A 12,969-nucleotide genomic window follows, 5' to 3' on the forward strand; every position below is an offset into this window, starting at 1 on the left:
TTCCCTGAACTCCAGGTGCACAGACCCACCTCCCCTCCTTTTCAGGTTGCAAACATGCCACTTGTACTTAAAATGCCATTTGTGTGTCTGGCCCTTAAGAGCTGGTAGATTCTTCTTGGATACAACGAGCAGGACATACATAGTTGGAATTTTTCATCACTTTGGTCACTATAAGACTGAATGGAAAAGTTGAGGAGAAAAATTCTACCCTCAATTTTCCTATCAGTTAAATGTATTATCAGTTATTCATAGTCACATTCTATATCTTGGATTTGAACAAGGAAAAATCGTATCTGAGAATTCCAAGTAACAATATTCCTTCAGTCTAATGATAGCAAATGGTACAAATTAATATATATAAATTTTCCAAGAAATCACGTATAGCTGATATAAGATAGCATCACACAGCCAGCCTCTCAACCTCCCAGTCTCTCTTCCCAGCCTCTCAAACTCCCAACCTTGCAACCTCCCTTCCCAACCTCCCAGATTCCCAGCCTCCCAATTCCTAGCCTCCCTTTCCTGCCTCCCAAGCTCCCTCCTATCTTCCCTGCCTCCCAGTCTCCCTGACTCTTAACATACATTTATTAAGAGAGAGATGGGGGCGGTGCCTGTGGCTCAAAGGAGTAGGGTGCCGGCCCCATATGCTGGAGGTGACAGGTTCAAACCCAGCCCTGGCCAAAAACTGCAAAAAAAAAAAAAAAAATAGAGACAGAGAGAGAGAGTTGGCACAGTGGCTAGAGTCTTGGACTCTGATATGGGACTGAGACCATGTGCCAGGCACATGCTATTCCAAATGCTTTACATGTATTAACTTGCTCAATTACCTAATATTATTCCCATACTCCTACAATGCTCAGGAAGATTCAGTGGCTTGTCCAAGGTCACACACAGTTAGCAAGTGTCTAAGCCAGGATTCCAACTCAGGGTGAGCAGGCCAATTTTCCAATGCATTGATTAGCAGAAATCTCAATTAGCTGAAAGTCAGATCCCCAAAAGTCAGTTCATGAAAGGCCATAGCTGTTTCACCATCAGTGGCAGGGACAGGGCAAGGAGCATTTCTCAAACTTAAAAAAATACTCAATAATTTAATGAACTATATGTTCAGCAAATTGTTTCCAGGAATTGACCTGGAAACGAACCTGGGCCTGTCAACCTTCAAAGATCACAGTTTTTCACACTTGCTATATTGTGCTAGCTCATTTTTTACTATACACTAAACTTATATTAAAAATAGTGACTTTTTATTCATCACTTACTACATGCTAGGCACTGGGCCAAGTGCTTTAAATGTATAAAGTGATTTAACTCTTACAGTAACTCTGATCAAGAGTATGTGGCTTATGAGGACTGAAGCTCCAGAGCCAACTCACTCACTACAAATAACCACACCCTTCACTCCCTTTTTAAACTATTTAAATTCTTTACTAATTGAACTGGTCCCCTTTCATAGCTTTAATTTTGAGATTCCTTTTGAGAAAAGGTAGAAAATTTAGAACATCTTGACTGTTTCTCTAATCTTAAACCCACAATTTACTTTCTTTTTTTTTTTTTTTTGAGACAGAGCCTCAAGCTGTCCCCCTGGGTAGAGTGCCGTGGCATTACAGCTCACAGCAACCTCCAACTCCTGGGCTCAAGCGAGTCTCCTGCCTCTGCCTCCCAAGTAGCTGGGACCACAGGCGCCCGCCACAACGCCCGGCTATTTTTTGGTTGCAGCCGTCGTTGTTTGGCAGGTCCAGGCTGGGGATTTGAACCCGCCACCTTAGGTGTACGTGGCTGGCGCCTTAGCCGGTTGAGCTATAGGCGCTGAGCCCGATTTACTTTCAAATTATTTGCTATTTATCACTTTATTTTATACAACGCTCTAAGTGTGTTACATCATTCCCTGGTGATTTATTATTTCACTGTGATTCCCTTTTCTCCAAACTGAGTGGATACAAAGTCCATGTTTATGTCAAAACATACAAAGGATGGGTCGGGCATGGTGGCTCACGCCTGCAATCCTACACTTGGGAGGACAAGGAGGATGGATTGCCTGAGCTCACAGATTCGAGGCCAGCCTGAGCTAGAGTGAGACCTCATCTCTAAAAATAGCCAGGCATTGTGGCAAATGCCTATAGTCCCAGCTATTTGGGAGGCTGAGGCAAGAGAATAGCTTATGCATAGGAGTTTGAGGTTGCAGTGAGCTATGATGCCACGGCACTCTACCCAGGGTGACAGTGAGTCTCTGTCTCAAAACAAACAAACAAACAAAACATACAAAGGATGTTCTTGAGGCCCACTTCCACCCTGACACATCTGCACTGAAATCAGACATTTACAATATGATTGCATGTGGTTTATGTTTACTGTGGATTTCAAGGGAGTTGAAAGTAAACAGAATTAAATTCTTCTAGGTCAGGTCCCTTATCTTCTCTTGGCCTCAGTTTCCCCATCTTTAAGTTAAATCAGTTCATATATACGAAGCATTTAAAACATGGCCTGGCACATAGTAAGTACTGAATAAGAATTACCTATTTGTTGTTATTATTATCATTCTACACGTAAACCAATCAACAGAAAGTATACATTGTTAATTTTATCAAAACCCTTTTAATTAGTACGTTAAATTAACTTTTGTGCTTACTTATTAATTATTTTTAATAAAACAATGACATATAAATCCATAATTTTTAAATATATGTTAGTATCTGGAAATAATTAACACCTTTCCCTTTTCAAAATGCAATGGCATGGCAGACCACACGCTGGTAGAAAATATATTTTTTTCTTTTTTTTGAGACGGAGTCTTACTATGTTGCCCTTGATAGAGTGCAGTGCTGTCACAGCTCACAGCAACCTCAAACTCTTGGGCTTAAGCAATTCTCTTGCCTCAGCTTCCCAAGTAGCTGGGATTACAGGCGATCACCATAATGCCCAGCTATTTTTGTTGTTGTTGTAGTTGTCATTGTTGCTTAGCAGGCCTGGGCTGGGTTCAAACCTGCCAGCCCTAGTGTATGTGGCCAGTGCCCTAGCCATTGAGCTACAGGTGCCACGCCACTGATAGAAAATATTTATAAAACAGTTATCTCAGAGGGGAGGAGCAAAGAGGGCAGAGGCAAAAACCTACCTAACAAGTCGTTTGTACAAATAGTACAATGAACACTATTTGAGTAATAGGCACCCTTATAGCCGTGACTCAAGCATTACAAATGTAATTTACGTAACCAAAAACATTTGTACTCCCTTAATACTTTGAAGTAAAAAAACATCTGATTAATTACTTATATTCAGACCATAACTCCATAAGAGGACAAGCAGCCCACTTGACATCACACAAAGAATCTGAACCATCATGTCACCAAAAAAGTATTTTGATGACAAATAAACATGAAAAGGTGTTCCACATTCTTAGTCATTAGCAAAATACAGATTAAAATCACAATGGTCCCATGACAAATCCTAGAATAGACAAAATGACAAAGACTGATATAACCAAGTGTTGGATGTGAAGGAACCGGAACTTATCATATGTTGCTGATAAGAATGCAAAATGGGCTCGGCACCTGTGGCTCAAGCGGCTAAGGTGCCAGCCACATACACCTAAGGTGGCGGGTTTGAATCCAGCCTGGGCTCGCCAACCAACAATGACGGCTGCAACCAAAAAATAGCTGGGCGTTGTGGCGGGCACCTGTGGTCCCAGCTACTTGGGAGGTGGAGGCAGGAGACTTGCTTGAGCCCAGGAGTTGGAGGTTGCTGTGAGCTGTGATGCCATAGCACTCTACCCAGGGGGATAGCTTGAGGCTCTGTCTCAAAAAAAAAAAAAAAAAAGAATGCAAAATGGTGTGGTCACTGCAGAAATCAATTTGGCAGTTTCTCACAAAGTTAAACATACACTTTGCCAAACAGCAAAGCACAGGGTGACCAAGTGTCCCCGTTCACCCAGAACTACCCATGTTTTAGCACTGCAAGTCCAACATCCTGGGAAACCATTTAGTCACAGATGTTTCATTCTCCTACCAGCAACCTCACAATCCTAGGTATTTACCCTAAAGATAGGAAAACACATCTACACAAATACTTGTACACAAATACTCACAGAAACTTTATTTCTAAAAGCTAAAAACTAAAAACAACCCACATGTCCATGAATTGATGAACTGACAGACAAATTGTGGCACAGCTATACAATGGAATACGACTCAGCCATTAACAGGATGATCTACTGAATGAGTCTCAAGGTAATCATGCTGAGAGAGAACAGCGGACAGATGGCCTACTGAAGCTGCTATTTATATGACACTCAGTAAAGGGCAAAACTATATGACAAAAAGCAGACCAGGGGTTCCAGGGGCTGGCTGTTAGGCCATAGTGGTCCCCAACCTTTTAGTCACAAGGGACCAGCTTTGTGGAAGACAGTTTTTCCATGGATGGGGGGTGAGGAGGATGAAGATTATATTCTCATTAGGAGCATGAAACCCAGATCCCCTGCATGAGCAATTTACAGTAAGATTTACGCTCCCAGGAGCATCTAATGTTGCTGCTGATGTGACAGGAGGCAGATGAGGGAGGAGGCTGGTGATGGGAGCAATGGGGAGTGGCTGTAAATACAAATGAAGCTTCGTTCAGTCACTGGCCACTTACCTCCTGCTGCGAGGCCCAGGTCTTAAAGGCCCCAGATTGGTAAGATCTGTGGCCCAGGGCTTCCAGCCTGCAGTGATAGGGAATCAGGTATAAAGAGGCATGAAGGAAAACTGGGATGTGATAGAAATATTCACATCATTATTACAATAGATCTACACGTATGACCAAACATCAAATTGTACACTTAAAAGTGACTAGTTTTATGACATGTAAGTTAAACTTTTAAAAAGCTAGTAAAGACAAGTAAAAGAATAAGGAAGGCCAGTGGCAGTGGCTCACACCTGTAATCCTAGCACTTTGGGAGGCCGAGGTGGGTAGATTATCTGAGCTCACAGGTTCAAGACCAGCCTGAGCAAGAGCAAGACCTTGTCTCTAAAAATAGCCGGACGTTGTGGTGGGCACCTGTAGTCCCAGCTACTTGGGAGGTGATATGAGAGAATCACTGAAGCCCAAGAGTTTGAGGTTGCTGTGAGCTATGATGCCCAGCACTTTACAGAGGGTGATAAAGTAAGACTCTGTCTCAAAGTATCCTATATAGACAGCAACATAAAAGCAGTATGACAAGATTAATATCAGGCAAGATGGATTTTATTTTTAATGCAATGGCAGTGGAACAAAAAAAATGTCAGTTGCATGTCCCCATCTCCATGGTTGTTTCTCGGTTTGGCATTTACAGCTGACAGCATTTGAAGAACAGGATCCATTTCTAACTGGAAAATGGAATGATATTTGAAAGCAGTTCCTTTCATATGTAGGGAGATGAGAAGAAGTGTTGTGCTGAGAACTAGAGGTTAATTCAATCTGAACAGATTCCAGGAAGCATTAGGGAACATGGAAAGAATATTTTAAAATACTACAATGGCTTTGACTTTTGTTTTAGCAATTTTTCTCCTCTCCATGGGACAATGAGTCTTTTCATTTAACTTTATCAAGAGGGTGGGGGAAGAGAGAGAAAAAAAGATTGCTCTGTCTGTCTTAGCTATAAGTTCTTCTAAGTATCACTGCTACAAGCAAATACACAGGCGAGCAGACTCCCTCCAAAGCCAGCACTGTGTGCTGTGGGCGTCAGACAAGAAGCCTGGCTCTCCACAATGGTGTGACTTCACCTACGTGACCTAACTCTTTAGGCTTAATTAGCCATAAAATAAGAAGCATGGCTGGGAAGCAGGGTTTCTCAGCCTAAACAAGACCATAGGCCGGTAAGGCCTGCTAGCTTAGGTCCACTATCTTGAAAGAGAAAGGGCCACCTTCTCCATGTCCAGACAAAAAAGAGAAGGAATGGGGCATTAATATCTAAGTGCCTATGATGGCCCAGGAAAGGAACTGGGCATTTTGCACATTATCATCTCACAAGATCCCCTCAATCACATTGGGAGGTAGAGGAGTTCCTAATTTTATGGATGGAACGCTGAGATTTGCAGATAGACAGACACTCTCTAAGACCTGAGCATCAGTTAACTGACAAAGTCAAGATGCTACTCTGCCACCTCTCAGGCATTCAGCCTGCTTTTTAAAAAAGAGATTCTCCTTATTTGTAAGTTCTTAGATATCAGGCTCAATAGTTTTGTCCCTCTAAGACAGTGGTTCTCAACCTTCCTAATGCCGCAGCCCTTTAATACAATTCCTGTGGGTCGTGACCCACAGGTTGAGAACCGCTGCTCTGAGACCTGCTGTCAGCATAACAACTATGTGTACCAACTACTCTACACATTCACACAATCGCATGAGGAGGGGAGATATGTAAATCTCACAGCCTTACCTTCTGCTTCCCACCTAATGCTGGAATCCCTGGCACATGGGAAGACAACCGGTCTGCCTGCCAGGACTCAGGCTAGTACGGCACTCAGGCAGCTCCAAATCTCAGACCTCAGTTTTCCCTCATGTCATTATCATTGGAAACGTCCACCCAGTGACAAAGGCCTGCGTGCCACCTCAGCCTGTCCAGACACAAAGTCATCTTTTCCCACTTAAATCCTTCACAGTCAAGGCAACCCCATCTGCTCAGCCACCTGGAGCCAAAACCAGGAACTAGCCTCCACGTACCCTCGGGAGAGCCCTTGCATTGGTGGGTGGACACACTCTGGCTTTCCCACATCTGCATGGCGCCCCCATTCAGGCCTCCTGACTATTCCCATAACTACAGTCAAGCTTCTATTCTCCTTTCTTTCTTTTTTTGAGACAAAGTCTCACTTTGTCACCCTTTGTAGAGTGCTGTAGCATCATAGCTCACAACAACCTCAAACTCTCAAGCTTAAGAAATTCTCTTGCCTCAGCCTCCCAAGTAGGTGGGACTATAGGCGCCCACCACAACACCCGGCTATTTTTTAGAGACAGAATCAGGCTCTTGCTCAGGCTGGTCTCAAACCTGTGAGTTCAGGCAATCCACCCGTCTCAGCTTCCCAAGTGCTGGGATTATAGGCGTGAGCCACCTCACCCAGCCCCCCAAGCTTCTATTCTCATCTTTTCTTACCCAGATTCTTCTAAGAGCCTCAGAACCGCCCTCTCTACCATGGGTCCTTCATCTAATGGCCCTGTCCCTTGTCTATTTGGAACTTGTCTATGGCCTCGCTGCACGTTAACATTCAAGTCCCTCCATGACTGACCATTGCCCATCTCTCTAACCATGATGATCCCCACATCTACCCCAGACTCCCTGCTGGGGCCTGAAGAACTCAGATTCTTGTCATAGCTGGGGGCATTCATCCATGTAGGTCCCTGGGCCTGGAATGTCTACCTTAATCAAAATGACATCCAGGCTTCAAGATTCAGCTCATATGTCACCCCTGATAATGGGTCTGTTGCCTGCTCTCGCACACTGTTTATTTTTCCTGCTACCATGGCTCTCTCCCTGCCTAAGACTGTGAGCTACAACCTGGGGGCTGCACTTTGCCGTTTCTGCATCCCCCTTGTCCTGAGTGCTAAATGTTCTAAATACATTTTTAGAAAATTAAAAAATGTTGAATAAACATATTGATTGATCTTTAATTGATCTTTAATTGATCAATAAAAGATAAGCTGGAGTACATTGGCTCTAGATTTGCACCTGACAAGTGCCAAAGGCAAGTCCATGTGTTCCCTACACCTGCCTGACTGTAGACACCCCCGACAGAAGGCCATCTCCTACTTCCCTGGGAGGAATCCACATACGATTTCTTAGCTAACTTGAATATTTAAAGGATATATCAACCTTTCTAATGCTGCGACCCTTTAATACAGTTCCTCATGTCGTGGTGACCCCAACCATAAAATTATTTTCACTGCTACTTCATAACCGTAATTTTGCTACTGTTATGAATCATAATGTAAATAGCTGATATGCTGGATGTATTTAGGTGACCCCTGTGAAAGGGTCGTTCAACCCCCAAAGGGATCACAATCCACAAGTTGAGAACCGCTGCTCTCTACTTATAAGATATATAAGATAAGATATCTACTTATAATAAAGCATCAGTTTGGTTTAAATATATTTTTAAAACATTTTAAAGTAGGGCGGGCATGGTGGCTCATGCCTATAATCTCAACACTCTGGGAGGTTGAGGCAGGTAGATTATTGGACCTCAGGAGTTCGAGACCAGCCTGAGCAAGAGCAAGACCCCATCTCCACTAAAAATAGAAAAACTAAGCAGGCACTGTGGCAGGTATCCGTAGTCCCAGCTACTGGGGAGGCTGAGGCAAGAGGATCACTTGAGCCTGAGAGTTTAAGATTGCTGTGAGCTATGACGCCACAGCACTCTACCCAGGATGACTGAGTGAGACTCTGTCTCCAAACAAACAAACAAACAAAAAACAAATAAAACATTTTAAAGTTTATAATATTAATTTAGAAAGAATGTTTTCATTGAAGAAAGTTTTATGAAATTGTTTTCTCGCTCTTGTTTCACAAAACAATGTTTTCAAATGCTTTACCTGTTTCTACATCTCGTGAAACAATGTTTTTAATTGCTTTACCTGCCTCCCTAACATCAGAATCTTCCCACTAAAGATGCCTCCCCAGTCTTCTAGCATCTTTACTTCTACATTGTTTGAAGTGGCCGTGGCTGGGTTTGAACCGGCCACCTCCGGCATATGCAGCTGGCGCCCTACTCCTTTGAGCCACAGGCGCCGCCAAAGTGCAGCACTTTTTAAATCCATATGTGATGACTGCACTGGAAATTTTATCTCAGGCCACCAGTCCCCATTCATATAATATGAGGACAGCTGGGTTTTATGTATGTCCTGAAAGTGTAAATTCATAACATCTACCACTCAACCACTCTTTGTGTTGCAATTGTGAAGTTATGCCCTCAAGAATAATTACTAAATCTGAGTTGGAATTTTTGCCAGTTCTCGTCAGTTTGTTTCTATTAGTATCCCAGACTAGCTTTGAGCGAGGTCACTTAGGGCGAATGTGTCTTCTTCAAACCCTACTTTGTTCAAAATATTTGCCAGGGCTCCCTATACTTTGCAAAGATTCAAACACAAGGCAATTTCTTCTTTTCCACAGAGTAAACTCCTCACCTCATACTCTAATGTGCACGGTCAATCCTCCCGTATCTTTTCTCTCCCCATTCAATCAGGCACACAAGTCCTGTCAGGGTTTACCTGTGATGTCTCTTATGTCCCTTAGCCCTTCCATCCCTGCCAGTCACAGCTCTAGACCTGGCCCTTGTTCATGTCGGAGAGATGAAAAAGTCCTTGGCAGGCTCGGTGCCTATAGCTCAACCAGCTAAGGCGCCAGCCACGTACACCTAAGGTGGCGGGTTCGAATCCCCAGCCCAGACCCGCCAGACAACAATGATGCCTGCAACAAAAAAGAAAAAAATAGCCGGGCGTTGTGGCGGGCGCCTGTAGTCCCAGCTACTTGGGAGGCAGAGGCGGGAGACTCGCTTGAGCCCAGGAGTTGGAGGTTGCTGTGAGCTGTGATGCCATAGCCCTCTACCCAGGGAGACAGCTTGAGGCTCTGTCTCAAAAAAAAAAAGTCCTTGGCAGAGATTGCCAGTTGTCCCTCAATGCCATCCTTGTCCTCCTTTTGTAACAGAAACCCACTTTGCAACAGGACAAGTGATGGGCTAGAACAGAGCCCACGCGTCCCAGTGCTCCCTCTTCCCTGCCGGGTCACTAAGTGGTGGCCGTCATAATGGAAGTAGACATGGTGTGTACATCTTCTGAAAAGTGTCCTTAAGCTTCCTTGTGCTTTCCTTCCTCATGCCTGGAATGGGGAAATCCTGGCTAGAAATCTGGCAGTCATCTGGATGAAGGATGAAGCAGGATGAAGCAAGATGGAAATGGAAGCCACGGATGCCACAGCAGCGAGGCACAGAAGCATGAGAATACATGTCCTTCTTTAAGCCACTGTCAGTCATTTTTTCTATAACTTCCAGCTGAATTTAATCCTAATTAATAGACTGTTTCTAAGTTTCTGCATTGAACCCATCTGGCACCAGCAGTGATTTCAGTCTTCCCAGTGCAGTTATCACATTTACTACACTCCTGCTCAAACCTCGTCAGGGGCACCTGTGTATCAGGAGGATCAAATCTAGACTACTTAACCTGGCCTTCAAAGCCCCATAACCTAGCCCTATGTTACGATGTTAACCTCAACTCCTCCCCACCAACTCTGTAACACCTACGGTGCATGTGTACAGACATATACACACCCCCACACAAACTCTTCACCATTAACCCTCCGATCTGTGCAGGTAACTCCACACAATGTTAACATCTTAACATCCGCTGGGTAAACTGAGCTTATGATACTTGAGATATGGATAGGAGTCACTCCCTTACAAAATTAAAAGCAAATGGTAACAACCTAAGCGGCCCTTAACAATAGTATAGGTAAATTGTGGTGTCATTGTGCAATGGGATATTATATTGCAATAAAAAGAATGGGCTCGGCGCCTGTGGCTCAAGCGGCTGAGGCGCCAGCCACATACACCTAAGGTGGCCGGTTCGAATCCACAGCCCAGGCCCGCCAAACAACAATGATGGCTGCAACCCAAAAAAAAAAAAAAAATGGCCAGGCGTTGTGGCGGGCGCCTGTAGTCCCAGCTACTTGGGAGGCGGAGGCAGGAGACTCGCTTGAGCCCAGGAGTTGGAGGTTGCTGTGAGTGTGATGCCATGGCACTCTACCCAGCAGGATAGCTTGAGGCTCTGTCTCAAAAAAAAAAAAAAAAAAAAAAGAATGAACTACTGCTTCTCACAATAACATGATAAATTTATAAACAAAATACAATTTATTCTTTTCTTTTTTTTTTGAGACAGAATCTTACTATGTCACCCTTAGTAGAGTGCCATGGCATCACAGCTCACAGCAACCTCAACTCTTGGGTTTAAGCGATTTTCTTGCCTCAGCCTCCCAAGTTACTGGGACTATAGGCACCTGTCACAATGTCCAGCTATTTTTTGTTGCAGTTGTGATTGTCGTTTAGCTGGCCCAGGTCAGGTTCAAACCCCCCATCCTCAGTGTATGTGGCTGGTGCCGTAACCACTGTGCTACAGGCACTGAGCCCAAAATACAGTTTTAAAATGAGCAAATCAGGACTTGGCGCTGATAGATCAGTGAGTAGGATGCCGGCCACATACACCAAGACTGGTGGGTTCAAACCCAGCCCGGGCCTGCTAAACAACGACAACTACAATAAAAAAAAAAAAAATAGCCAGGCGTTGGGGGGGGGGGTGCTTGTAGTCCTAGCTACTTGGGAGGCTGAGGCAAGAGACTCTCTTAAGCCCAAGAGTTTGAGGTTGTTGTGAGCTGTAATGCCACAGCACTCCACCAAGGGCAACATAATGAGACTCTGTCTCCAAAAACAAAATTAGAAGAGAAAATGAGCAAATCAGGCCAGGCACAGTGGCTCACGCCTGTAATCCCAGCACTCTGGGAAGCCAACACAGTGGATTGCTTGAGCTCACAAGTTCAAGACCAGCCTGAGCAAAAGCAAGACCCCCATCTCTATTAAAAAATAGAAAAACTGAGGCAAGAGGATTGCTTGAGCCCTAGTAAGAGGTTTCTGTCAGCTATGACACCATGGCACTCTACCTAGGACAGATAGCTTGAGACCCTGTCTCAAAAACAAAAATAAAAAACATTAAAATGAGCAAATCAAATCACAAAAATCAGGATTGTGGGCCAGGTATGGTGGTTCACACTTGTAATCCTAGCACTCTGGGAGGCCAAGGCAAGTGGATCATCTGAGCTCAGGAGTTTGAGACCAGCCTGAGCCAGAATGAGACCCTGTCACTACTAAAAATATAAAAACTAGGAGGCTGAGGCAAGAGGATGCTCAAGCCCAAGAGTTTGATGTTGCTGTAAACTATAATGCCATGGCACTCTACCCAGGAGACAGAGTGAGACTCTGTCTCAAAACAAAGGGCCCATGCGGTGGCTCAAACCTATAATCCTAGCACTCCGGGAGGCCAAGGCAGATGGCTTGCCTGAGCTCACAGGTTAGAGACCAGACTGAGCTACAGCGAGACCCTGTCTCTAAAAATAGCCAGGGGTTATGGTAGGTACCTGTAGTCCCAGCTACTTGGGAGGCGGAGGCAAGGGAATCACTTGAGCCCAAGAGTTTGAGATTGCTGTGAGCTGTGATGCTATGGCACTCTACCAAAGGCAATATAGTGAGACTCTATCTCCAAAAGAAAAAGAATGGAAGAAAGGAAGGCAAGGAGGGAGGGAGGAAGGAAGGAGAAGGGGAAGGGAAAGGGGAAGGGAAGGAAAGGGAGGGGAGGAAGGAAAGGAAAGGAAGGAAGGAACGGAAAGGAAAGAAATCAGGATTGTGGTTACACTTGGGGTGTTAGTGCACGGAAAGGGCATAAGGAGAGATTCTGGGTGCTGGCAATGTTCTCTTTATTGACCAAAATGCTGGCTACACATATGTTCATGTCATGAAAATTAATCCAGCTGCATCTTTGGTTTGCGTACTTTTCTGTATGTATACTTTAATAAAAGACTGCTTAAAAAAAAAAACAGGCAAAACTCAAGATATGGAATCAAGCTAGTTGTCCAACAACAGATAAATGGTTAATGAAAATGTGGTATATATATACAATGGAATACTATCTGGCCATAGAAAAAAAGAATAAAATCCTATCATTCTCAGCAACATGGATGGAACTGGAGGACATTATGTTAAATGAAATAAGCCAGGAACAGAAAGTGATGCAGAAAGAAACCTGGATTTTCCAGGTGGGCTCAGTATGACAAAGGTTTTAAATGAGGGCAGCAGGAAAGTCAGAGTAGGGAGATGGGTAAGATGTCAGAAAATGCAAAGCCACAGATGTGCTCTAGGGCTTGCAGAAGTTACACAGCCCTGCTGACATCTTACTTTTAGCCCTTTGAAACCCATTTCAGGATCGGTGCCTGTGGCT

The 12,969-nt window shown here is 44.2% G+C and overlaps 1 protein-coding gene across 1 annotated transcript in view; it reads right to left on the bottom strand.

Annotated features, from left to right (window-relative positions):
• MATN2 (matrilin 2) overlaps window positions 1–12,969 on the bottom strand; it is a 147,285-nt gene that overhangs the window by 129,905 nt on the left and 4,411 nt on the right. The window lies entirely within an intron of this gene.

The sequence above is a fragment of the Otolemur garnettii genome, unplaced genomic scaffold, assembly GCF_000181295.1.
Source record: "Otolemur garnettii isolate 467f Iridium unplaced genomic scaffold, OtoGar3 scaffold00004, whole genome shotgun sequence".
Lineage (NCBI taxonomy): Eukaryota > Metazoa > Chordata > Mammalia > Primates > Galagidae > Otolemur > Otolemur garnettii.